Genomic DNA, 25,601 nt, shown 5'->3' on the forward strand with positions numbered 1-25,601 from the left:
GCAGTCTGGGCGGGGCTGCTTCTTATTCCCTCCGGGAGGCGTCCTCCGCCCCCGCTGCTCAGCCGCAGCCGGATAAAGGCCCGGCTGATTGCCCACGCCGGCGTCTTTGGCGTGCGCACCTCCCCCAGCTCTTCCGGACCTGCGGGAGGTAAGTAAGCCTCCTTGCTGCCCCGGGGTTTCTTTGGCATCCCAGCTCCCCTGGGACAACCTGGCTGAATGTAGTATCAGACTTAACTGATTTGGGTCAAACTGGTTTATGCAATGTCTGTCCCAGACTCCTTGCTGGTTTAAGTTAAACCAGAATCCCCCAGCATCCCAGATGCTTTGCAGCCCTGTGCTGGGTTTTGCTGCGCTCTTTGCTCCAGAGAGCTGGGCTGGTCTGGCCCCTCTGCTCCCTAGCCAGAGCTCCAGCAGAGACTGCAGGCACAGCAGGGTCTGCCTGGCTTCCCGCTGCCCCCTTACTGCTCAAACAGGGATCCCCTCTCTCTCCCTCCCATTTCCCACAGACCCCAGCCCACAGACCCTAGGCATGTGGTATGCTAGCTAATGGTGAGAGGTATCTATGTGTGTGTGTCTCCAATTTCATTGGGACAGGCAGACAGAACAGTGTTCGCTTCTTTTTGGAGCTAACAGTTCAGCTGGTACTGTCCCTCTTTCCTTCCTTCCTTGGAAAAAGGCTGTTTAAGAAGAGCTTGAACTAATGAGAGAGGATTTGTTTTGTTGATGGGCTGATAAACTCTGTGTTATCAGCAGGGATCTGGGTTTTCCGTTTCCCATGGAAAAACAGAGAAAACCATGGATTTCCTATTTAATTGGAGAAAACATGGTTTTTCCCTTTTAGCAGTGAAACCCGTGGATTTCCCCCTTTTGCAAAGAGCTCTGCAGGCTGGCTGAGTTCCAGCCTGCAAGTGCTGTTTGCAAAAGGGGTGGGAAAGTGCCAGCCACGCCTGGAGGGGAAGGGGGAGGGAGAGGGGTAAAGGGCAGGACCCAACGCAATGACTTACCAGAGGCTGCCACAGGAGAAGGATCAGTCTTCTTTGTTTCTGGAGGTAAGTGGGGCTTGGGGGTTGCAGGGCAGGGGTTGCAGTGGGAAGCTGGCTGGGGGCTGAGGGAGCAAGGATGTGTTGGGGGAAGACATGGAGTGCCTGCCAGCTGGCAGCCACTCCTGCTGGGGCTTTCCCCAACACTTCCCTCCATCAGCCTGGGCAGGCAGGTGGGGAGAGTGTGGGGGGGGTGGGGAACAGAGCATGCCCTGGGGCACGGTGGTGGCGGAGTAAGAGGCACTGCCCGTCCCCCACCTCAGCTCATTCTGTGCGCACTCCCAGGAGCAGGGCCAGGGGGGCGAGGGCAGCAGTGCCCCTCTGTGGGCCACATGTACTGCCTGGCTGGAGGGGAGGGGGAGCTCACACAGCAGCCACTGCCGCTGCCACACCACACGCTGCTCGCCTGCAGCCAGCGGCAGGAAAGCTGCCTGGGAGGCGGGGTGCGGTGGCAGCCACCGCATGCAAGCCCCCCCAACCAAGTAGGCATGTGAGGCCCGCAAAGGGGCACTGCTGTTCTCACCCCTGCTCTGGGCAAGCAGCACAGGGCATGGTGGTGGCAGTGCAGTGGTGCATGAGCAGAGGTGCAGTGTGGGGGCAGCTGCTGGCAGTGGTGGCGGGTGGCAGTGTGGTGGCAGGCACTGCATGCTAGCACCACTGCACTGCCACCGCTGTGCCTTGCACTGCTTGCCCAGGGCAGGGGCAGGGAGGCGAGGGCAGCAATGCCCCTCTGCGAGCTGCACATGCCCATCTGGTCGGGGAGGAGTGGGGGCTTGCACACAGTGGCTACCACTGCACCCCGTGTCCCGTGTGGCTTTCCCGCCGCTGGCCACAGGTAAGTGGTGCGAGGTGCAGTAGCGGCGGTACAGTGGTGGTGGTGGCTGCTGCATGAGCTCCCCCTCCCACCTGGCTGGGCAGCACGTGTGTGGCCCACAAAGGAGCACTGCTGCTCTCACCCCCCCGGCCCTTCTTCCTGGAGTGAAGAGAGTGAGCTGAGGTGCGGGGCTGACAGTGCCTCTTCCCCCCGGGGCACACTCTGTTCCTCCCTTCTCTCCCCACCTGCCCACCTGTCTGCCTGGGCTGAGGGAGAGGAAAGTGTTGGGGAAAGCCCCACCAGAAGTGCCTGCCAGCTAGCAGGCATTCCATGTTTTCCCCCAATACATCCTTGCTCCCTCAGCCAGCTTCCCCCCCAGCAGCAGTGGTGTGGTAGCAGCGACCGCGTGTGAGCTTCCCCTCTCTCCAGCCAGGCGGCAAGTGTGTGGCTCGCAGAGGGGCAACACTGCCCTTGACCCCTCCCCCTCCCCCTCCTGGAAGCAGGCACAGAGATGCACTCCTCCCCCATTCTCAATCTGTCCCCCCAACCCCTTCCTTTCCCCCCCCATCCCCCAACACACACCTACCTGCTGGGACGTGTGTGTATATCTCTGTGTGTTTGTCTGTGTGTCTGTCTATGTCTGCATGTGTGGGGCTGGGGGGCTATTGTGGGGGAGTAAGGGGCACAAGCAGGATTGGGGAGGCTGTGGTGGGGAGTGAGGGGCACTAGTTAGGGCCATGGGGAGCCTTTAAACTTTATCATGGATTATGGATTTTTTATCAGAGAATTTGTGATTTTTTTTTTTTAATTTCTTTTTTTTATCAGGGAAAACCAGGATCCCTGGTTATGAGCCCCCTCCTGGCTCCCTCACCAGTAAGATTTGCAGACAATATGAAGAAGCAAGGAGAGAGAAATTGAAAAGCTCAGTATCATCAACAGATGCATGCACTGCGCACCCCTCCCCCCCCCATTGCCTCAAAGTGCTAGCCCAGGGCTGGTGTCTAGTGACATTCCCACCCCTTAAGCAGCGAGTGGGGAAAAGTCTGGGACGGTGCAGGCAAGGTGGGGGTTTACACCCCTCCCTAATCAGATGTGCTGCCAGGGCCTAGCTACGTCCCTCCTCAGCTCAGCACTATAGAAGGGAAGGGAAGGCTGGTCTAGGCCCCCCCACCAGCTTCTAGCCTGAGCCACTGCAGGCATGTGCTGGCATTTTCTCAGTCCAGAGGGAATGTCTGTTCAGTTACAAACTGGTTCAACCTAGGCAGGTTAAACTAACCTGCAAAGATTGAATCAATTCAGGCTCAGACTGTTTGAATGTCTGTCCCTAGCCCAGTTCTCCAGGCCAAATGACCAGGTTCCCATTTATAGCTGGGTCAACTGCAGACAGTCTTTGGCATGAGTCCAAAGCAGAGATTGAAATCATCTCTTCACAGCTGTAGTAAGACACATGAACCTCTCTTCTACCATACATCAAAATTGTGTGCTGGCATGGATATAGAAATCAGGATTCTAATGATTTGAACAAATTTAACATTACTATAGTTGACAATAGAAACTTTCCACAATGAAGAGCCACTTACCAGAGGAAGAGAAGTGGAATTTGCTAGTGTTGGTACTTTTTGCTTCTTCACAGCATTCTGTGGAAGCACAATCAGAAAGATCACACATGTTGTTCTCATATATACTGCTTTCGCTGAGTTCAGTCACACCCTTGCCATCAGAGTTGCTAGTGTTTTGTACAGGACACTAGCCAGGTGCTCTGTAAATAGGATTGTTGTTGATGATGCCTTCTTGTGAGGAGGAATGGCCTAAGGAACAGAATGAAACAGTATCCTGATTTGCTCACCTGGTTTTAATGAAGAGAGAACTCTCTCTGTCATTCTTTCACTGTCCTATCTTTAAACATATTCATCCTGAAAGGAAATGAATTGTTTTTACTGTTAGGCCATAAAGAAAAGCTAAGATTTTTTTCTATGGTTCTAATTCTACAATTGGGGTAGAGATAAAGGTTGGATTAATTCACTGACACAGTCATGGAAAAGCAGATCCTATATCCACACAAACAAAGATATAAAGTAAGGACTGCTTCTCTTACAACTTAAACATGTTTTTTCTTTAGTTCCTGCCACAGATCCGATTTCCAACACCCCCCGGCAGCAGCCAGGCTCTCTCTGTAGCATAATGCATGTGCCCAGGTGCACTTTGTGAAAGAACTCCATTCCAGCCTCCTTTTTTGTTTGTTTTTTTTTCCCTTTTTCCTTTCTCTTTGTCTTCTCACCTGTCTGTCAACCTGGTTGCCCTGGGTTACTGTGTAGGTGACTGACTGCAAGTATGAGGGAGGGAATTTGACCTCCTTATGGTTTGAGCTCTGACCTCATGACCTGAGGGCAGGGGCTTGAGCCCCAGTCAAGGTGTGATGCTTTTCAAATTGGTTGGTCAGCATAAAACAACAAATGCCCTTGATTGGAGCTAGCAGGTGAGGTCAGAAAGGCTATTTAAGAGGTCCCCTCCAGGAAGAAGCGGGGCATTTTAAAGACACACACTGAGCAGCATGGACTTCAGAAGCCCTCTCTCATACTCAGAATCTGGAAGTGAGTAACTTACCAGAAACCTAACCAGGAATTTAGTTGACTGTAATCTAGTCATGTGGCAAAAGATGAACAAGCCACTCAGATTTGCTCAAACTTGTTTTCTTTCTATTGTAACCCAAGTGGTGGCCCAATAGTTGCCACCCCTGCCCAAATATCAGGGATGGTGTGGTGAGAGTGGGGGAGGGGTTCCAGACAGCACCAATTTAATTTCCAGCTGGCCCCTGCTCCCCACAGAGCTGCCCCTGGTCCCAAGAAGGTCTAACACTTAACTGATTTAACTATTTACACTTTATTTACAAAACAAGAATAATAGGAAAGGTTATTTACAAGTGAACTTAAATGGCATAACCAGAATCACAAAACAAACCAGAATGCATTAGTCAACCCTTGACTCAAGAACCACAGGTAGGATAACTGGCAGCTTTCAGCCACTGCTGAGATGCTACAGCAAGGAAGCAGGGTGCTCACTTCCAGCAGCTCCAACAGGCTTACCAATAATCAACAGACTGCAACACTGTAGGCTATTCTTGGTCTGCAGCAATCAAATTGTATCAAACCCCAACCCCCATGAAAAGCCTGAAAGCTGACCCTCCATGGCAACCAAAAGGCAAGCAACAAACAACAGAGTAGGGTTCTGCAGCAATCAGCATGACCCAAGCACAAAGCTCAGGGACTCCATCCAATGACAATTGGCTGCAGAATAAGGGATAGGACTGAGTCCCCTCTGGGGCAGTCAGTGGCAGAGTCAGCAGCACAGGCAGCTCCCAGGGGTCGTTGCTCTAAACCCCTGCTCCAGATGACTGGCCAAGTGCCCCACACACTTGGCAGCTCACGTATCCCACTCCGAGTGCTGGCCTGCACCCCGAGCTCACAGGGACCCTTGTCCTGGCACTCTGCTGCTCCTCAGGATCCCAATGCCTTGCCTGCTGTTGTCCCACTTGCCCGGAGGAGGTAAGGGGTTTCCTCAACTCACGGCCCAGCTCCCTGTTCAGGATAAGGATGCCGCCTGCGCTCCTGGCCACTTCTTCTTCTCCTCAGTGGAGTGGGTGACTGACTGCCACCCCTAGCCTCCAGCACATCCAGCACACTGCGATGGGCCCTTGGGGCACCAGCTCTCTGCCCCAAGCCCTGGCCGCGGTTCCCTCTCTGCTGCAGGGCTGGAGGCACAGCCGACTGCCCCTGCCTTCTTCTCCCAGGGCCTTCGAGGCTCTTCAGAGGGGTCTCTCTGCTTCCTCTGCTGGGTCAGCTCACCCCAGCTCTACTTAGGCCTCCTGTGTCATTCCCCAGAGCCACTGTCAGCAGCCCACCACACCACTTCTGATGCTGCTTTTATCTCCTCTAGCAGTCCCACCCTGGCTTGTAAACCGGCCACCCAGGGCTCAGGGTGGCTGGTCTACAACTCCGGCCATCCCCCTTCCCTGCGAATGAGGGGATTGAAAACCCCTTCTTTCCATTGGCTTCTCCTTTTCCACAGGGCAGGGCTCCCCTGCTCCACCCTTGGGGTCTCTCAGAGTTCACCCGCACTGTTTCTAGCCCAGGGTAAGTATCTCAAACTAATCTGGTGAGCCCACATTGGCAGTCTGTTACACTATATTTTGCTATTGGTATTCCTTCCCCTCCCCATCCTTCTTTGATCAATAAATCTATCTGTTTTAGCATGCCTTGCTGTGTGGCCTTAAAAAGAAAGTGACCTGCTGAGGTGGGCTTGGCTATTTTACTCTCTTCCTGCATGGGAGGCTGATGGTGAATGCTTCTGGCTAAGAGAAGCTCCCCAATATCCCAAGGTCTACAGGGCCCTGTGTATCCCAGGTGGCACAGGGCCCTGACCAAGGTCTGTGTCCAGGTGGTGGTGGCAGTTACCCCAGGCTTGTGGATGTGCTCCGGGCAGGGGGTTGGCCGGTCATAGGCACCCCAGGGGAGACACTCAGAGCTTGGTAGGTGGTCAGGCACAGTGATGCGAGTAGCTCATTGCAGGACTCCGCCCCCTATTGGCCCACCGCGCACTTCACCCTCTGGAGAAGGCCAGCCCACAGCCCAGGAACCACTCCAGTGCCACTGAAACACTCAGCTCTCTACCTGTTCCACAGCCATCTTCATGTGAAAGTGATATCTCCCCACTTTATCAGCCTGTTTTCAAAGAGCTAATGTACTGCTGAGGAACTGTGCCCTGAACAAGAATTCCCATACAGGAAATTCACCTGATGGTGGAGGTGGGCACACAGAGGGAGACCCATCTTATGCAAACACTGACCAGCTTGTCTGATTCACTGCACTCTCAGCATGAAACACATGAAGCTACATTTTCACCTCATACATACAAAGTGGACAAACTGCCAACATCTCTTCTCTCCACTCTTGCCCTTGAAGAAAGCGAAACCACATTTGATGAAAGCTTGGGAGAAAAAACACCTTCTAGTATAAGCAAGTCTAGTATAAACCTGAAAAACTTCAGCCTTGAAAGCAGAAGTTTGAGAAACTTACTAACCAGATTTATTATAAATATTTGTGCAGCTTAACTTTAGCCATTACCAGCAGCTGCAAGTATAAAGTCACAAAGACATTAAATACCACTCAGTAGTGGAGATGGTCCATTATTTACCTAGCACATATTCATCATCACTTTTCTTTCTGTCCAAGTTGTTCCTATCAATAGTTTCTGTGTAATTCTGCAAGAACATACATAAAAGAAAAAAATGAACGAAATTTTAGTGATGTGACATTTGCTAGCAGTTTGTTCCCCCTCCACAAATCAAATGTTTAGAGACTGGATTCTCTTGTAATAAATCACCAGCAATCTTTCTCTCCCCTCAGCCAAGGCTTAGTCACAAGTTTTGGGATTTTCAAAAGTATCTAAATCCTCTAAGCCCTCATCCACTGAAGGTCATTTGAGTTGTGAGATATTTGAACGTGTACATGGGAATTTAAGCCCAACTTTTTGTTTGAATCTGATGATAGCAACTAATTCTTAGTTTTACTTTATGTTGAAAATAGATTCAGTGCTGGCCAGTATGGCAGCACTCTTGCCTACACCAGCGGCTTAAGCCACTTTATTTATGACTGAATTTGAATATAACAAGAGTTAGTAGCCCTTGAAACTTGGCTCCTTTGAAAATTAGGTGGCCTACCAAAAGCCTTGAAAATTCAAGTTGAAGAGCTGTCCTCTGCCAGGCATCAGAGTCTCAGGAGTCAGGGGTGGGAATTCTTGGAACACCAGCCAACTGCTCATCAAGAATTGGAGGGGGGGGGGACAGAGGCCTGCATCCCTTCCCCACCCCCCACCTCAGGCCGGGGATGGGGTTGGGGTTGGGGCTTGGGCTGGGTCCATTCCCCCTCTCCCCTGTGCTGCTTCGGTCTGTGGCCTGGGCTGCTCCCTGCCCCCCCGCTCCCCCAACCACTTTGGGCTGGGGCCTGGGTCATTTCCTGCCTCCCTCTGCTGCTTTAGGCCGGGGCCAGGCCTGCTCTCTGCCTCCCCACCCATGCTGCTTTGAGCTGGGGCCAGGGCCTGGGCCATTTCCCCCCACTCCCGGCCAGGGTCAGGTCTGGGGCAGCACCCCCCTCCCCCACCCTGCTGCTTCCGGCCAGGGCCAGGGCCATTCCTCTGCCCTTTCCCCTAGCTGCTTCGGGCCAGGGCCTGTGACTGCAGCAGTGTTCGTGGTGGCAGCGAAGTACAGCCAACAGTAACCCCCCTCCCCTTCGTGCTTCCCCTCCCTCCCCTGTTCCCCGCCACCTCCCCTTCCTGCCGGCTGTTGTTGAGGGGGGGGCCAGCCCCTGGCACCAAGGAGTAGACCAAAAGGCCAGCATGCTCCAGTCCCCGTTGTCCCCCTCTGCCTCCAAGGAGCAGGGGAGGGGGATGAGGCCAGCTCTGCTGACCTTGCCCCACTCCCCTCCCGCCTCAGTCCCCAGTGTCATAGCAGTGCTCTGCCGTCTGTCCCTGTCTGTCAAGACAGCCAATCAGTGTGAATAAAGCATTACAGACAGACAGATAGACTTAGGCTTTTATAATATTAGAATTATCTATGAACAACATACCTATTAGCCATGAAACCTATTTAAACCCCCCAATATGATGACACTTTCAGTTTCCCATTTGAAACCTCAATGGGGATGATTTAATACCAGGAGTGGGAGCTTGGCAGGCTGATGTTTCTGCCTCTCCTGCAAGCAGCAAACTGCTGTCTCGATACTGCCACCTTAATCAAGCACCTGCCAACTGCCTGCACCAGCCCTTGAAGTGGCAGGCACCAAACAACAGCGCTCAGCTAGAATCTAATTAGCTGGGGGTTCAGACTGGTTGTGGTGCTGGCTTCAGGGCTTGGAGAACTGCACTGTGTGGGGTCCTACCGGTCAAGGAATGTGTCAGTTGGACACTCTCACAGGTGTGGAGCTTCTGAGATGTCCAGACCAAAAGGCCATAAAGACCACAGAGAATTCAGTGATTCCATCCAATTATAGCAGACTAGCATCCATCCAGAGTACCAGCCTGTTACAATATGTATGCCTATCATGAAGATATCAGTAAACAACTTGTTTTATTTCAAAGAGGTAACTGAACTAAAAGAGGGGGGAAAGCCACAGAGAATACCAGAGTTAACAGAAATTGTAAAGAGGTGTGGTATGGAATAGGCCTGTGTTGCTACCTGATTAAGATTTCATAGATTTCATAGACATTAGGGCTGGAAGGGACCTCGGGAGATCATCAAGTCCAGCCCCCTGCCCCGGGGCAGGAAATCAGCTGGGGTCAAAGGATCCCAGCAAGATAAATGTCCAAATGTCTCTTAAAGGAGTCCAGAGTAGGTGCTTGCATCACCTCTGGCAGCAGTCTGTCCCAGACCTTGGGGGCTTGGACAGTAAATAAGTTCTTCCTTACGTCCAGCCTGAAACGGTCTTGGAGAAGTTTGTGACTGTTTGACCTTGTCATCCCTTGGGGTGCTCTGGTGAACAGGCATTCCCCCAGATCCTGGTGTACATCCCTTATATGCTTATAGGCAGCCACCAGGTCTCCCCTGAGCCTGCGCTTTTCAGTCTATCTTTTAAATGCCAGGCCAGTTACCTCCCCTATGAAAGGTGGGGAAGGGTGCCTCATAAACCTAGCCCCCACTCCTTAGTGGGTGATTATGAGGATGGTGGCCAGGTCCTCCTATCATGGCTCCTGAGCATAGACAGAAGCCCATAAATGGGGCAGTAGTAGTTGTGTGGGCCCACATAGGGTAGGTTGCGTATTGGCGGCCTGAAGGACTGCGTGTTTGGGAACTAAGTCTGGAGTGATGGCCTGAAGGGCAGTCCCGGGGTGTCCTGAGTAGGGGCACATGTGCACCCTGAAGGCCAGCACATGGGCTAACTCCATAGGGAGAGAGTGTGATGTTTGTTAATAGTTGCCCAGAGGGGCAAGAGTGCTAGTTGCCCAGATGAGAGAGGTGAGAGTGGCAGTTGTTCGGAGGACAGGCCAGCTGGCATGCCAACCCCAGTGATGTATGTTAAGGCCTGGTGTATGTCCTGATTCAGGGCCAGGTGCTAGGTTGTGATGCCATCTGCAAGGCATGGACCACAGTGTAGGGGAGGTATGGAATCATGGGTAGTGTCCCCTGGCATTGGGGCAAGGTAATGGGCAGTCTCCCACTCAGAACAAACAGTATTAGATCAAGTCATGGCTAGACAGGTGGGTGGGCCAGCTGGTGCCGACCCTGGAGAGGTCCCTCTGTCACATAGATAACAAAAGATGATCAGGTAGTAGGAGGTCTGCTTTCTTAGTTACCCCTTCAAGGACCCCCTGACAGTACAGCAAGGAGCATGATTTTAGCAAAGGAATTTCTTATCTATGAATGCTTTACTCTTACAAGCACTAGAGAGTTGTAGATGTATAGTTTCATAGTGCTTAGGGTTGGAAGGGACCTAAAAGAAGTTCTTCCTTATGTCCAATCTGAAACGGTCTTGGAGGAGTTTGCATGTGTATGCAAACTTGATGAAAAGTAATGAAAAGATGCCTTTATGGCCCAAATTCAGTCTTGCTATTAGTTGGTGTAATCATTCTGTTGATTTAAATGCATCTGCTTACAGGTGAATATGACCCCTTTGCTCCATTTTGAATCACCATTTCACAGAGATTAGTAGCAACCCATACAGGAAAAAGGCCAAGTCCAAAGATTATGAATGGCTGATGCAAAGATTAATGGTTCAGTGCAAGGATCATGGATCTTCTTATAAAGCTTTTGCATGGTACAGGAACATTTTTGTTGTAATTGTGAGTAGTTCCATGCATTTGGAGGAAGGAAGTTTATTTGGAAAGGAACAAAGGCTGCCATTGCTCATTTTAATTACCAAACAAAATGAAGATGCTGATCAAGCCAATACACTGGCAAACCTTCCTGCATCAACCAACCTAAAATCATGGATACTGTGCCTAATTCAAAATGCTTATTAGACTCTCTTAGCCTGGTACAGACTGCCGCCAGAGGTCGTGCAAACACCTACTCTGGACTCTTTTAAGAGTCAATTGGACGTTTATCTTGCTGGGATCCTGTGACCCCAGCTGACTTCCTGCCCCTTCCGAGGTCCCTTCCAGCCTTAATGTCTATGAAATCAGGTCCGACCCCCTGCCACAGGCAGGAATGGGTACCACTGTCATATCACCCCAGCCAGATATCTGTCCAGCCTCCTCTTGAAGATCCCCAAGGTAGGAGAGAGTACCACCTCACTTGGGAGCCCATTCCAGAGCCTGGCAGCCCTAACTGTAAAGTAATGTCTCCTGATGTCCAACTTGAACCGTCTAACAATTTGTGGCCATTATTCCTAGTAACCCTGGGTAGTGCCCGGGGGAACAGAACCTCCCCCAATTCTTGCTAGTCCCCCCTGGTGAGTTTGTAAATGGCTACCAGATCCCCTCTCAGCCTTCTCTTGTGGAGGCTGAGTAGGTCCAGGCCCTTAAGCCTCTCCTCATAGGGCCTGCCCCACTGCCCCTTGACTACGCGAGTGGCCCTCCACTGGACTCTCTTAATGCTAGCCACATTCCTCTTGAAGTGTAGCACCCAGAACTGGACGCAGTACTCCAACTGTGGCCTGACCAATGCTGCATAGAGGGGAAGGATCCCCTCCCTGGACCTGCTTGTGATGCATCTGTAGATGCACGACAAGGTGCGGTTAGCCTTACTGACTGCTTCCTCACACTGGCAGCTCATGTTTGTCCTGGAGTCAACAATGACTCCAAGATCCTTTTCTGCCACTGTGTTGACAAGAAGGGTGTTTCCCAGCCTATAGGTGTGTTGCTGGTTCCTTCTCCCTAGATGCAGCACCTTGCACTTGTCTGCATTGAATTCCATCCTATTCTCATCTGCCCACCTCTGTAACCTGTCTAGATCTAGCTAGATTCTGTCCCTCCCCTCCAGCATGCCCACCTTGCCCCACAACTTGGTGTCGTCATCGAATTTGAACAGCGTGCATTCCATACCCTTATCTAGACCACTGATAAAGATGTTGAACAGTACAGACCCCAGGACCGAGCCCTGGGGGACTCCACTGCCCACATCCCTCCAGGTCAAAAATGACCCATCCACCACCACTCTCTGGGTGTGGCCATCTAGCCAGTTTGCCACCCATCTGACTGTGTAGGCATCAATGCCACGGTCACCAAGTTTTTTAAGAGAATGCGGTGGGAAACCATGTCAAAGGCGTTCTTAAAGTCCAGGAAGACGACATCCCCCCCGACAACCTTGTCCAGGGACTTTGTGACCTGATCATAAAATGAAACTAGGTTACGTAGGCAGGACCTGCCCTCAATGAACCCATGTTGGTTGTCCCTGAGCATTACCTCCCTTGCTGGGCCCTTGCAGATGTGCTCCTTGATAATTTTCTCAAAGGTCTTCCCAAGGAATGAGGTAAGACTGACTGGCCTATAATTGCTGGGGTCCTCCTTTCTCCCCTTTTTGTAAATGGGGACCACATTGGCCCTTTTCCAATCCTCTGGTACCTGGCCAGTGCCCCATGAGTGCTCATAGAGTCATGCCAGGGGCCCTGCTAGGACCCCCGCCAATTCCCTCAGCACCCTCAGGTGAAGAGCATCTGGACCTACTGATTTAAACACGTTCAGCCCCTCCAAATGTTCCCTAACTAAGTCGTCCCTGACCCTAGGCATGGCAGTGCCCCCCCCTGGGTCCATCTGCAATTCTAGTGGGGGAAATGTCCCGGTCCCTGTTCAGGAATATGGAGGCAAAGAATTCATTAAAGAAGTCAGCTTTTTCATTTGCTGCAATCACCAGATTGCCAAGGCTATCCTGTAGGGGCCCCGTGTTACCCGGTGCCTTCTTCTTACTTCCTATGTATTTGAAAAAGGACTTTTTATTATCCTTAATAATGGTCACTAACCCTAGCTCCATCTCAGCCTTGGCCTTCCTAACTGCCTCCCTGCAGTCCCAAGCAACGGAGGTGTAATCCTCCTTAGTGATAGCCCCTTGCTTCCACTGTTTGTACACCTCCTTTTTTGCCCTCAGGCATCCCTGGATGCCTTTGCTGAGCCATGGGGGCTGCTTACCACTCCTGCCCCCTTGGTGCGCATTGGGACTGACTCCCTTTAAGCTCGGAGGATCGTTGCTTTGAGGAACAACCACCCGTCTTGGACTCCCATCTCATTGAAGCACCAAGACCCCAATGTCTCTCCTGCTAACCTTCTTAGCTTACAGAAGTCGGCCCTCCTGAAGTCAAGGACCTCTGCCTCGCTGCTTGCTTTCACCACCCTCTGCTGGATAGTAAATTCCAGCAGGTGATGATCACCGTGGCCCAGATGGTTGAGTATCCACAGACCCCTCACCAGGTCGTCGCCTGTGGCAAGGACCAAGTTCAGCAAGGCATAGTCCCCTGGTGGGACTATGCACCTCCTGGGTTAGGTGGAGGTCCTGTATCCCAGCTAGGAACCTACATGAGTGGTCAGACCTGGCTGACTGCTCCTCCCAGCAGATGTCTGGGTAGTTTAGGTCACCCATGACAACCACATCCCTTGACTTTACAGCCTCCATGAGCTGACCTGAGAATTCCAGGTCCGGCTTGTACCCCTGGTGAGGCAGTCTATAGTAGATGCCCACTATCAAGTCCCTTTCCCCATGCCCCCTTTGCATTTTTACCCAGAGTGCCTCATATTGCCCCTCCTCTGACCCCATCCTGATCATTGAGGACGTGTATTGCTCTTTGACGTATAGCACTACACCCCCCACCCCCGTCTTTTCCCTTCTCTGTCTCACCTGTACAGCCTGTATCCCAGGATGTCCATTGTCCAGTCATGGGTAGAATCCCACCAGGTTTCTGTGAGCCCCCCTAGGTCTGGGTTTTTGCTAGCTAGCAGGAGGGCGAGTTCCTCCTGCTTATTCCTCATGCTTTGAGTATTTGTGTAGAGGCATTTGAGGCTTCCTGTAGTATGGGAAAGCTTTATGGATGGCCTGCCAATGTTCCACCCATCCACCCAATGAATATTGAGCCTCTGCTCCATAATGGATGATCTGGTCCACAAGGAAGGCTACAATTACAAATGGTGTCAATACACAACAAAAGGCATCATACTTAGGCACAGATATATTCCCAAATGCCCAGGTCTTACAGGCAACAGTTTGGTACATGCATCTCTCTCATGCACAAGGAAGGAACTGTCTAGAAGGAAATGGCTCCTGGGGCTTTTCACCCCAATCCCCTTCACAACAGCCATGCTTAGAAGATATAAAAGGAGCAGTGGCCTTAATTGCTCTTCCTTCCTTACCACCAGTTCAGGAATCTCTTCACAAGAAGCTTAAGAAAAGGGTAACATTTTGGAAGTGCTGGAAACCATATATTGCTACAGTGATAGTAGCTGATAGTAGCTGTGCTGTAGCTGAGCACTCAGTACTTACCCACTTCACATTCCTCACTTGGTTTTCTGTACAAGTCTTTCTCATCAGTAGCATCTAAGTCTTTCTGCCACGTAAAACATGCAAAAAAACCAATACTGTGTCAGTGATTTGATCTTTCTTATGTTCCCTGTGCCCAACCTTACATCAGTCCCTGGAAATGGGATTTGTGGGTAGGTTATGTAAAACAGTATCTGGCTTCTTTTTTTTTTTTAAAGGAACAAAGCCACAGAGGTTGGGATCTCAAATCTCATAGGAGTACTTTCCCAGTGACAGTTAGTAGAGTATGTAGTCCTGATCAAACTCAAGGGCTTAGATCAGGTTTGCTTATCAAAAACTTGAAAACTAAAGTGTGAAAGTTGTCATGTCTCAGGCATTGGTAGTTCTGAACTCTGGAGTGGGAATTCTCAGAACATTATGTATCTGTGACACATCTTTTAGACATGAAATGTATCCAAACCCCCAACATGATGACATCTTTTTCTACCTGTAAAGATATGTAAATGACATCTTTTTTTCTGCCTGTCTTTCATACCTGTAAAGATCCACTGCTCCTTTTCTGCACTGGGTCATAATTATGTTTGGATGTTACTGAAGAGAGTGAAGGGAGAAGAAGCTCGGAGCAGCAAGGCACCAGTGCCCTGCCTGGCTACCAAGCCCAGCCATTTTGAGTTTATCTTATTTGTTTAGTTGTTGTTCTTTTATATTACTACATTAACCCAAGAAGGGAATGGACCCCTAAGGATCCAAGCTACAGCCTAACACTGTGGGGCGGCCCATGTAACATACACCTCAAACGTCCCAACAAATGGCAATAACATCCAAGTGGAAAGGGGTGGAGTGTAGGGGAGGATGAGCCCCACAGAAGACACACCACTATGGTCACATCTGGCCCACAGAGAACCACCTCCACACTGGTACAGGATCATCTTGGAACATTGTGGCAGATGAGCAGGTCAGGTGTGATGTGGACCAGCAGTGAAGGACACATCTGTAATGCTGGGGCAGCAGCACTGGGTGTGAGCCTATCACAACAATCTATGCTTCTTTTGCTTGACACATCCAGAATTACACTGCAGAAGGAACAGAAGAGTCTGCCTCTATCTGTGTACAAGGTCCCTGCAGGATATTGTCTTGCACGGCCCAGTGCTGAAACGTATTTGGCCATCTTAGAAGATTTCTTAGTGCTCATCCCTGCTCTTTCTCAGGCGGAAATATGCATATTGCAGCAGTATAATTGTGGGTTCTTTAAAAGCTGGTGCCAAAACTCTCCTGCTTCCTGGACTGGCACATGGACTGACCCTACATCGGGGCTCAGCCTCTGTCTGATATGCTCCCTCTCGCCCCACCCCTCTTTCCACATGCTTCAGGATGCCAGGGCTTCCCACTCATTTCTGTTCTTGCAGCATTTGTTTGGTTTTTTGCTGCCCCCCCACCCCCATCCCACCCTCTGCAGTGAGTGCTTTTTTGCAGAGCCTGACCAAAAACAGTTTCTATGAAAACCTTGTAATAGCAATTTTGGTAGGTCCCTAGTCATTACTGCCTAAAGAAGGGACTCAAATTGAAAATGTCCCCCTGATGTTGCTCTGAACAATCAGTGTGTTACTATTTCCAGTCCACAATCTCAATTCCATTTTGGTTATAGCCGCAAAACTCCTGTCCCCCTGCAGAAGCAGCTGGGGTAGAGTGTTTGTTGGTAAATATAATCATATCATGCATCACAGGCACAGGAGCTGGGTGGGGAGATCTAGACAAGTTTGCCCTGCTGGGGGGTCAGTAGGGTTACACCCTGTCTAGGTTTAATGTGTCACATGATGTGGCTTCCGGCCTTTCCTCAGCTGATAGCATCATGGCCTGGCACCTCCCCTGGATTCCAATTATCCATAGTTGAGCTCTTTTTGCTCCTAGCCCCTTGATCCTATTTCCTGGCTCTCCATCTGACACTTCCACCAAGTGCATCAGTCCTTCACTCCTACATGCCCCCAGCCATCTTCAGCTAACTGCAGCTAGCCAATAGCCTTTCTGTAGCAAGGTGCTGAACAGAGTGTGTGCCTTGTTAGGGCCTTGTTATGCTCTGCACTTTTAGCTGCTCAAATACTGATTGGTGTTACTAATCAACAGTTTGGAGCAGTCACACCTTAAGGCTAAAAACTTTCTGACTGCCCCCCACCTGCATAGCTGTGATTTGCCACTAGAGGGCTGGCAAGCAAGGCCCTGTCTAGGAGCTACAGCTGTAAATGGGCAGGCACTACAGGGCTCTAGGTTGGAGAGGAGGATGAGAGATGGGTTGTGCAGGAGCAGGAACATGAATCTTGGGCGCAAAGAGTTAATGGGATGGGGGTGGATTATGAAATGGGAGGTGGAAAGGAAATGGGGGTAGGGGAAGGGTGGTGAAATAAAAGAATTCAGTCAGTGAAGGACAAAATAAAACTAGTAAAAAAAGAAAAAGAAATAGATGAAGTAAAATAAAGAAGGCCTCAAGTTTGAATAAACTGGGATTTAGGATTGTGGTGTGGGGGTGCTGGTCATGCTATCTGGGGTGGCTGGGAGGTGGGAGCAGTGAGGGAAAGGACTTTTGGGACAGCTACTGCCCCTGCCCTGGGAAGGAAGCCCCAACTCCCTGTGGACCCCATTCAGCCCCCTAACTTGTTTCCCCCCCACTCCTCTAGACCCCATTCCTGCACCTGTCCATGCCCTGTGACCTGGCTAGCTGGCATGTGCTCTGTAGGCTGTTTACATGGGGCTATACTCCTAGGGGTGGGAAAGGCACATCCCTAGGAATGGGAAGGGGTGTTAGCTTGGTGTCAGAACCCCTTCCCCCAGGAAGTAGAGTTCAAGGGGTGGAAAATCTGTCCACACAGAACAGGAGGATGGAGAAGGGAACACTATATCATGGGGTGCTAGAGGACTACAATTTGGGCAGCTCATCTGTGGGGAGTGGCCACACACTAATGGAACATGAGTTGAATAACACAGATCAAAGAGTGATGTAACTTTAAGCTGCCTAAAGCGTGCTTAAAATTAGTTTCAGGTGTTAATGTGTGGACAATCCAGGGCTAAAAGCGGGACTGCCTAAAATGAATGTGTAACAAGGCCATTAGTGACAGGCAGCACCAAGACCTCTCTGCAGCACAATACATATGTCTGGGTATGCTTCACCCACCAAAGAATGCCAGCCCATGTCTTGGCCAAACACTGCAGTGCCACAGAAATCCTCAGCACACATGTGGCAAGTAGCCTGGTGCTGGATCCTCTGCACAGGAGTCAAGTGCACTCTGTTTTAATCCTGAATGAGAGCCCTGCCTTGTTCTATACTTACTCTCAAATACCTGTTCTACAATTATCTTCCTATTACAATGAGATCCCTCTTTTTTAAGCATGTTTTCACAAAGCTAATAGAACTTTGAGACTGTCCTGAATAAGAACTTCCATGCAGTTATGTGCAGTTGCATTTACATGGTGCTTTTCATCTAGGGGGTCTCAGAAATGATGTTGGAAGTTGGCATGAAGGGGGAGACCCATCTTGCATAGGCAATAACACATTGACCAGCCTGCAAACTATACCACAAGGTTCTAAAAAAACTGTTGTGGATGAAATGTCAGACCCTAGAACCAGAGCTACAATTCACCGGTGTCTTCCAGCTGAAGTACTGAGCTACTTTTGCTGGAAAACTCTCCCCAGCCATGACATTAAGCATTTGCACCCTGGTACTGCTTTTTCAACTCTATAACTCAAAGCATTTTGCAAAGCTGGGTATGAACCAACATGAAGTTCTGTTTTTATATACATGATAGCAGGGTAGGATATGTAGATAGGAAATACATTGCACTGTGGCCTAGTTGACAAGACGTTCATAAGTCACCTCAAAGACCTGGGTTTTGTTTCCAGCTCTGCCATTAAATTCTAAATCACCTTAAGTGGGTCACGTGCCTGTTCTCTCCTGTTTTCACAGCTAAATTGGAATTATGCAGAGCACAGAATTGAAAGTAAATTGTAGGAGACACATGACTGGAGCTGAGGCTGCATGGATTCAAGCACAGAGCCCACAGATTGTCTGCAAGACAGAGCTCTATTTCTAGCTGAGGTGCAAAATTTTTCTAAAAGGTCAGAAACGTTGATAAATAGCAAAAAATAAAATTGGCAAATATAATTCCATTTGCGTTGTCCTTGAAAACAGCCCAGCCATTTTTGCCGTAAGGTTTAAAACTTTAGTATCTAGCATAGGCAAGAATTTCAACCTGAAAGCTTGGAAAAGTTATAAGCCACTGCAAATGAAGGGTATAATAAAAAAATGTATGCAGCCTTCACTCCTGGTGTTACAATAACCCCATGTACAAAGCCACAGTAATATCCAGCCCAGGGCTATAGTTGGGATAGCTCAATGCTTACTTGTCTCACATTTCCTAGTTAGCCTGTTGTCCAAAAGCATCTCACTACAATCTGATTCTTTCTGCAAAATAAAATATATAAGAGAAACACTAATATATTATGATATAAACTACAAGATGGATATATATATACTGGTTGGATCATCACGTTCACAGAATGGTCATCAATGGCTAAACGTCTAATTGGGAGCAGGTATCAAGTGGAGTTTTGGAAGATGGGATTGAGTGTACCCTTAGCAAATCTGCATATTGTACCAAGCTGGTGGAGTTGCAGGTATGCTGGAAAAGTAGGATTAGGATTCAGAATGACTTTCATAAACTGGAGAAATTGTCTAAAATTAATCAAATGAAATTCAGTAAGGACAAGTGTGAAGTCCTGCACTTAGGACAAGTGAAATGGGAAGCACAATCCTTGGGCATATATGTGTAAGTTGTGGCAGAAATGCCACTGTCGGTGCCCCTCTCCAGAGATCTGTCTCTACCAGCCTGAGAGGCTGCGGTTGAATCCCTCACGGCAGGGATCTCCCACCTTGTCTGCATGACAAAAGCCTGGCGCCTGGGAGGCGATGCTCTGGTCACCTGGGCAGGGGGGGGAAAAGCCCAGCCCTGCGCGCGGGCCCAGGTAGCCAGGGATGCTTTGTAGATTGGTCGGTTTGTAGCCAGTATTGGCAGCTTCGATTGGACTGGCTGCTGAGGTCAGAGAGGTTTTAAAAAGGCCTGGGCCAGGAAGAAGGGCAGCACCTCTGGATGATGCGTGTGAGTAAGCTACTCGAGATCCGATTAGATATTTAGCTTCAGTAATTCAGATGCGTGTTTAAACGGCTACCTCAGCCACCCTGGTTTGCTCTATGGGATTCCTTTGATATTCCTGTAATATTTCTATGATATTGCTCTACCTTTTACCCTGTTTCCACCCTACCCCCTGTAATCAATAAAGTGCTCCTTGTGACCCGTGTGGGAGACTTATTGAGGGGTGGGTCTAAATTAACCGAGGAGGCCCCTTAGGTCTGTGGACTAAGGGAGACTTTCCTAAATAGCCCCTGACTTGGGGAAGTGCCCCAAGTGCTTGTACTGGGTCTAGCACCCATTGGACGATCAGGCCTGTGTTTTCCAAGGTGCGCAGAGCCAGAAGGGAGTCCAGAGCCTTGGATGGTGGCAGCGGGAACCCCAGGCTAGCGGGTGTGCTCTAGGGAAGGGGTCGGCCGGACGTGAGGCACCCTAAGGGAGGCACTCGGAGCCTGGAAGGTGGTCGGGTGCAGGGAGGTGGGCGGCTCAATGCAGGAGCGCCCCCTACTGGCCCGCCACATAAGTAATAAACAGGGTCAGGGAGGTGATTGTTGCCTCTGTAGATGGCACTAGTAAGACCGATATTGGAACATTGCATCCCTGTTCTGTTGTTTACATTTTAACAACAATGTTGAAATACTGAAAAAGTTGCAGAAAAGAACTGTGAAAAAGGCTCAAGGTTTGGAGAAAATGCCATACAGGGAAATATTTAAAGAGCTCAATTTGTTTCACTTTAAAAGGAGATTGAGAGATGACTTGTGTACCAGGTATACATACCTCCACAGAGAAAAAATGCTGGGTGCTACTAGGCTTTCTAACCTTGTGGAGGAAGTCAAGCAAGAGCCAACAGCTGGAAATTCAAAACACACATATTCAAATAAGGAGCTGGGTACAAGTTTTTAACCTTGAGAGTGCTGAACCAGGAGAAAAAAACTGCCAGAGGTAGTGGTGAATTCTCGGTCTCTTGAGGTCTAAAAGATATGCTTTATCTAAACATGAGATCCTGGCTTCCATACAGGGGTAACTGCATCAAACAGATGATCTAACTAGAATTTCTGGCTTTAAACTCTGAATAAACCATGTCTTTTAGATATGGCTCATGACATTGCTGTTATTTTATGTTTGAGACTCACATGGCTGGTGAATTTGTACCTGTGAAGATTCTCTATGTTTCTTCATGAAATTATGTTCTGATGTTAATGAAGAGAGTGAATTTTTCCTAACATCCTTTCCACTGAGAACTGAATATCGGGAGGGACTGACTACACTTTCTTCTGGTGGGCAGAAAAACATCAATATATCATTTTAAATATCTTGTTACAGAAAAGAAATGTGAGAGAGTAAAATGATAGAAAGAGTTTATGCCAGGAATTGTATAGCTTCAATATTTGTGAGAAATGCAGAAATAGATGTAAAAGGAAGGAAATCCTTTACAAGAAAGAGACTTCAGAGAAGACAGATACTTTGAAAGTGGTAGCAACCACATCTGCAGACTGGCAAGCAAGGCAAAGGTAGAAGACTGTACATCTTATCTTATAGATACCTTGATTTTTAATATTTTGTTCATCTGATAAAAGCTTATCCAGGCTCTTGACAGGACTTTCAAACACTACACTTTGATAAGCGTGCTCTTGCAGTTTCCCCAGGCACTATGCCATTTTTGTCTTTAGCAACACTGTCTGCTACAGAGTTAAAGAAAAATGTTAGTTATATAACACAAGGTTCCTGATGTTTAGAGCAAAAGAACAATCTCAATATTTTGATAAATGTTTCAGTTCATAATTTTATAATATTACATAATATTTATAATAAAATCTGCTTTGGTTTTATTTATAATAATGAATATCTATGACCCTTTCTGGTTTCCAAATTAAAAATGAATTAGTCTGTCACTATTAATTAAAGAAACAGGGACATTTTACCCAAACCATTCTTATCCAAAAAGCACCTATTCAGTTCCAATTCCATTTAGAAAACAGAAAAACAGATGCCGAAGTCCAATTTCAACAAATGGACTTCATATCTGTAAGAAACCTGGTTAAGCTGAATTCAGAATGTGTATTTCCCAACAACTATAACCTGGAAAATTACTTTTGACTAATGTCAAAAATCTTGCAAGAATCTTGTATATATTTCCATATACAGAAGTAGAGTAAAAACTTTGTTATCCAGCATGGGTGGGGTAAGAGGGGTGCCGGTTATCTAAATATTCTGGTTATATGAGAATTATACTGGCCCCAGCCCACAGTAGCAGCCCACCCTGTCCCACACAGATCCCTTTCCCCTCTTCTCGCCCCTTCCCCCACAAACTCCCAGCAGCTCCTCTATCCACAGTGGCACTAACTAATGTAAATAACAGAAATACTTGGTGCATATGCTGGATAGATTGCATGTCCAGGTGTGCCGCGGCATTTGGGGCTGGAGCCACACACCCCTGGCATGGGCTCCAGCCCAAAATGCTGTCCTGCTGGACACGCACCATCCCTGTCCCTGCTCCACGTCCTGTGTGCTGCCATGCTTTTTTATTTAGGTAAGTGTGCTGTGGGATGAAAAAGATTGGTAAACGGTGGCATAGACTACTGTACAGTAAGCATGTGTTTCTACACATGCACATGCTTAACCCGCAGTAAACTTCACTACTCATGAGTAAATTTGCTACCTGCAAATGCAAGTAGCAAATTTACTTGCAAGTATTTATGGTACATTAATGCACGTGTAGACACCAACCAGGAGCACATTTACTCCTGGTCATCCCTGCCACTAGAGGGCCAGTATGGGCTCAGCCCCAGGGCCCTGGGTCTAGGAACCTCTCCTGCCTCAGGGCTGGCCCACCTCTATAGTAGCCCCAGCCCAGGCCCTTTAAAAGCCTGCAGGCAGTTTGAGCCCTGGGGCACAACAGCAGGGAGTCTGGGGGGACTCTTAGCCTTTGGCTCCCCCACCACCCGGCCCCCCAACCTGGGCCCATCACCACCACTCATCCCAGCTTTGCACAGGCATGGAGACAGAACTGCCTGCAGCAGGGCCAGGACCGTGTGCCAGTCCTGTGGGTCCTGGCCACCAGCTGCCAGAGGGGTAGCCACCTGTGCCGGGTGGGCCAATGGCCACCCTCACCCCTGGGTGAACCCCCTGCCCACCAGACTTGTTGTAGCATGTGCACCCATGGGGGCATGGCCAGAGACTAGGGTGCTAGCCACCTGTCCCCAGGCTCCACTCCAGGTGGCCCTGCACCATGGCCACCCACAGACCACATTGTAAATAGTTTGCGAGGGGAAGAGGGTGTTTTATTGTTGGTGGGTGGGGTAGGTGGTGGAGAGGCTCTGGTGTTTGAGGCAGGGGGTGGTACAGGCTCTGTTGTTGGAGAGGGAGCAGGGAGGGGGGGTCTATTTGTTGTGAGGTCAATAAAGTGTTTTTCTAAGAACCGTCCACAGTAAGTATGGTGCTGGGGTTGGGCAGTGGGGCAGGGATCCATGGGTCACCGTCCAGCTGGGCTACAGTGGGGAGTGCAGGAGGAGGTGCCGGCCGGGGTGGGGGTGCAGCCCGCCGCTGTTGTTGCCACCACAACTGGTGCTCCCGCTGCCAGGTGATGCCTCCAACAGCTGCACCTCCTCTGCCCAGGCCTTGTGAAACAGCTCTCCCTGGGCCTTGCAGATGTTATTCAGTGGGCAGGCTGCAACAATGACCCGGGAGATGTTGTCCTCTGTGAACTTGAGGCAGGCGGTGAGGGTGCACCATTGGCTCTTGAGGCGGCCAAAGGTACACTCTACCAGGGTACAGGTCCAACCCAGGCATCAGTTGAAGTGGGTATGATGGGTGATCCAGTAGGTCTGCATGAGCCAGAGCAGGAGCAGGAGGTGGGGTCCCCAATGAGGAGGGAGGGGACCATCACAGTGTCCAGCTGGAGGTCCGGCACTCCTGGTGCTAACTGCCTGCTCTGCATCAGGGCTGCCAGGGCAGAGTTTCAAAACATGCAGGCATCATGGGCACTGCCTGCCCAGCTGGCACTCACATTGGTGAAGGCACTGTGGTGGTCAGTGACAGCCTGGAACACAACGGAGTGAAAGCTCCTCTGGCTGTAGTAGAGGCAGTCCCTGTGGTGAGGGCAGGTGATGGGGATGTGGGTCCTGTCCAGGGCCCCGATGCACTGCCAGTCTCGCCAACCAGGGAGGATCCCCCTGTGGCCAATCTTGCCGACTGGGAAGTGGCCACGGCATTCCCGGAAGTGGCTGCAGTGCTTCATCCAGTACTCCCACTCCCTGGCACTCCCGCCTGCCCCCCCAGCCTAAGCGGGGGTGTGGCCTGTCAGGGGGTGCACCAGTGCTCTCAGGGGGTGCACATGCACCCCCTACACATTGCCACTGCTGCTAGAGTAACAAATCTGGTCCCACAACCCTGCATGTTTGCCTGCCCGCGAAAATTTACTTGCAAGTAGTTTACTCACAAGTAAACTGGTCCCACATCAAATACATGTGTAGACACACCCAATCTCTACTTAATGATGTAATCAGGATCTAATCAAAACCATTTAGAATGTCTCTCTCAAAAGGAAATATACTGGATTCTTTTCTATTTGAATTGTAGCTGTATTCTGGTAAATATATGAATGATCTGACACAAGGAAAAGAAATATTGGAAGGTTAAAAGAAATTACTTTTGAAGAGGGAATTCTTATTAATGTTGTGAGTCAACACAAAACGACAATCTTTGAAATGAATGAAAACTTAAGATCTCCACAAAAGAATCAAAAAGAAATCTGTTACACTGACGCCTTCTACTGGACATCAGTGAAAGCACCGGGAAGACAGAAAGAGCAGAAATCTGGGGGCTTCTTGGCAAGTGTCAGATAAAAAAAACAATTATCTTCCCTCAGCATTTCAGAAAAAAAGGTCTGAGGTCATTGAGTGGTACTTCAACTTTAATGGGCCTATAAAAGAGACATGGACAGCCTACCCCCTCCTCCATAGAGTACCAGGATCAAGAAAAATGGTGAGACTTCATTTCATTGATTGAATTTCTATTTGTTTTAGTTAATCTAAGTAGCTGAAACTTTTCTGCTTGTGTCTGAATTACCTCTACGGTCGTATCAAAGAAGCATATTTTGGTATTTTATTGAATAAGACCATATGCACATTTTTGATGCTTGTACCTGATGGTTGCATGTGCACATAGTAAGGAATTTTGGTGATCCACTACTGTATTGGTCTATGCCAATTACTTGCAGCACTCTATGTTGTGTCTTATGCCCCAGAACATCTGCCATATTCAAACATCACCTATAAAATTAAAATATACATGCCTATGTGATATATAGTAATTTAATAATACTTGATTACCTAAGAATGATTAAGTGCTGTAATTAGAGAAATGCTGTCCAAGGTAAAAGCTGACCAAAGAAGAACCCAGTATTAAATTTAGTAAACTGACATTCCCTGGACTCAATACAGGGAATACTTTATTAAATTAGTATCAACTGTAATCCCTACCAGAATTAGCAAATCAGGTTTGTTAAAGCTTGACTTTACAATCTAATTGGTACCCTGGCAATTTCATAAATTTAATTCAGACATATGTCAATTCATATAACTCTGTAATGGTACACATATATAGTTATCCCTCTATTGCTACTGCCCATGTTAATGAATAATGAACTATGCAAGTTGCCAAGTGTACCCCAGAAAAGAAATCTTCACAAGGCTGGTAACTTTGTTCCATTACCATTGACCAAACTAATTCCCAGTGTTCTACATACCCTCTGCTTGAAAATGCTTTAGTTTGCTGCTATTCCCATTCTGATGCCTCTTCAGGAACTTTGCAAACCCTCAATCAGTATTTGTTTTCAGGCAAGCAAACTCATTCTGCACCCTTATTTTGGCTCACACTAGTGCTACCCCCAGCAGCAATTATCTAATATTTTATGATATCAGATATGACTTCATATCTTATGACTGATATCTTATGACTTCAGTGTCTTTTAGGACTTCAGCCCATGGTAGGATTCAATATGAGGCTTTTAAGTAAGTTAAAAATGTACGGGTGCACCAACAGAGATTTTTTGGGTCAATACCAATGTCTGATTTTTAAGGAACCATATCTGATGATACCTATCCGATTACTGGTATGTGGC

The 25,601-nt window shown here is 48.9% G+C and overlaps 1 pseudogene; it reads right to left on the reverse strand.

The window, feature by feature from the left end:
• The window catches only part of LOC112550753, a 43,673-nt pseudogene extending 19,956 nt beyond the window's left edge, over nt 1-23,717 (reverse strand).
• Between the last annotated feature and the right edge of the window lie 1,884 nt (nt 23,718-25,601).

This window comes from Alligator sinensis, unplaced genomic scaffold, assembly GCF_000455745.1.
Source record: "Alligator sinensis unplaced genomic scaffold, ASM45574v1 scaffold387_1, whole genome shotgun sequence".
In the NCBI taxonomy this organism is placed as follows: Eukaryota; Metazoa; Chordata; order Crocodylia; family Alligatoridae; genus Alligator; species Alligator sinensis.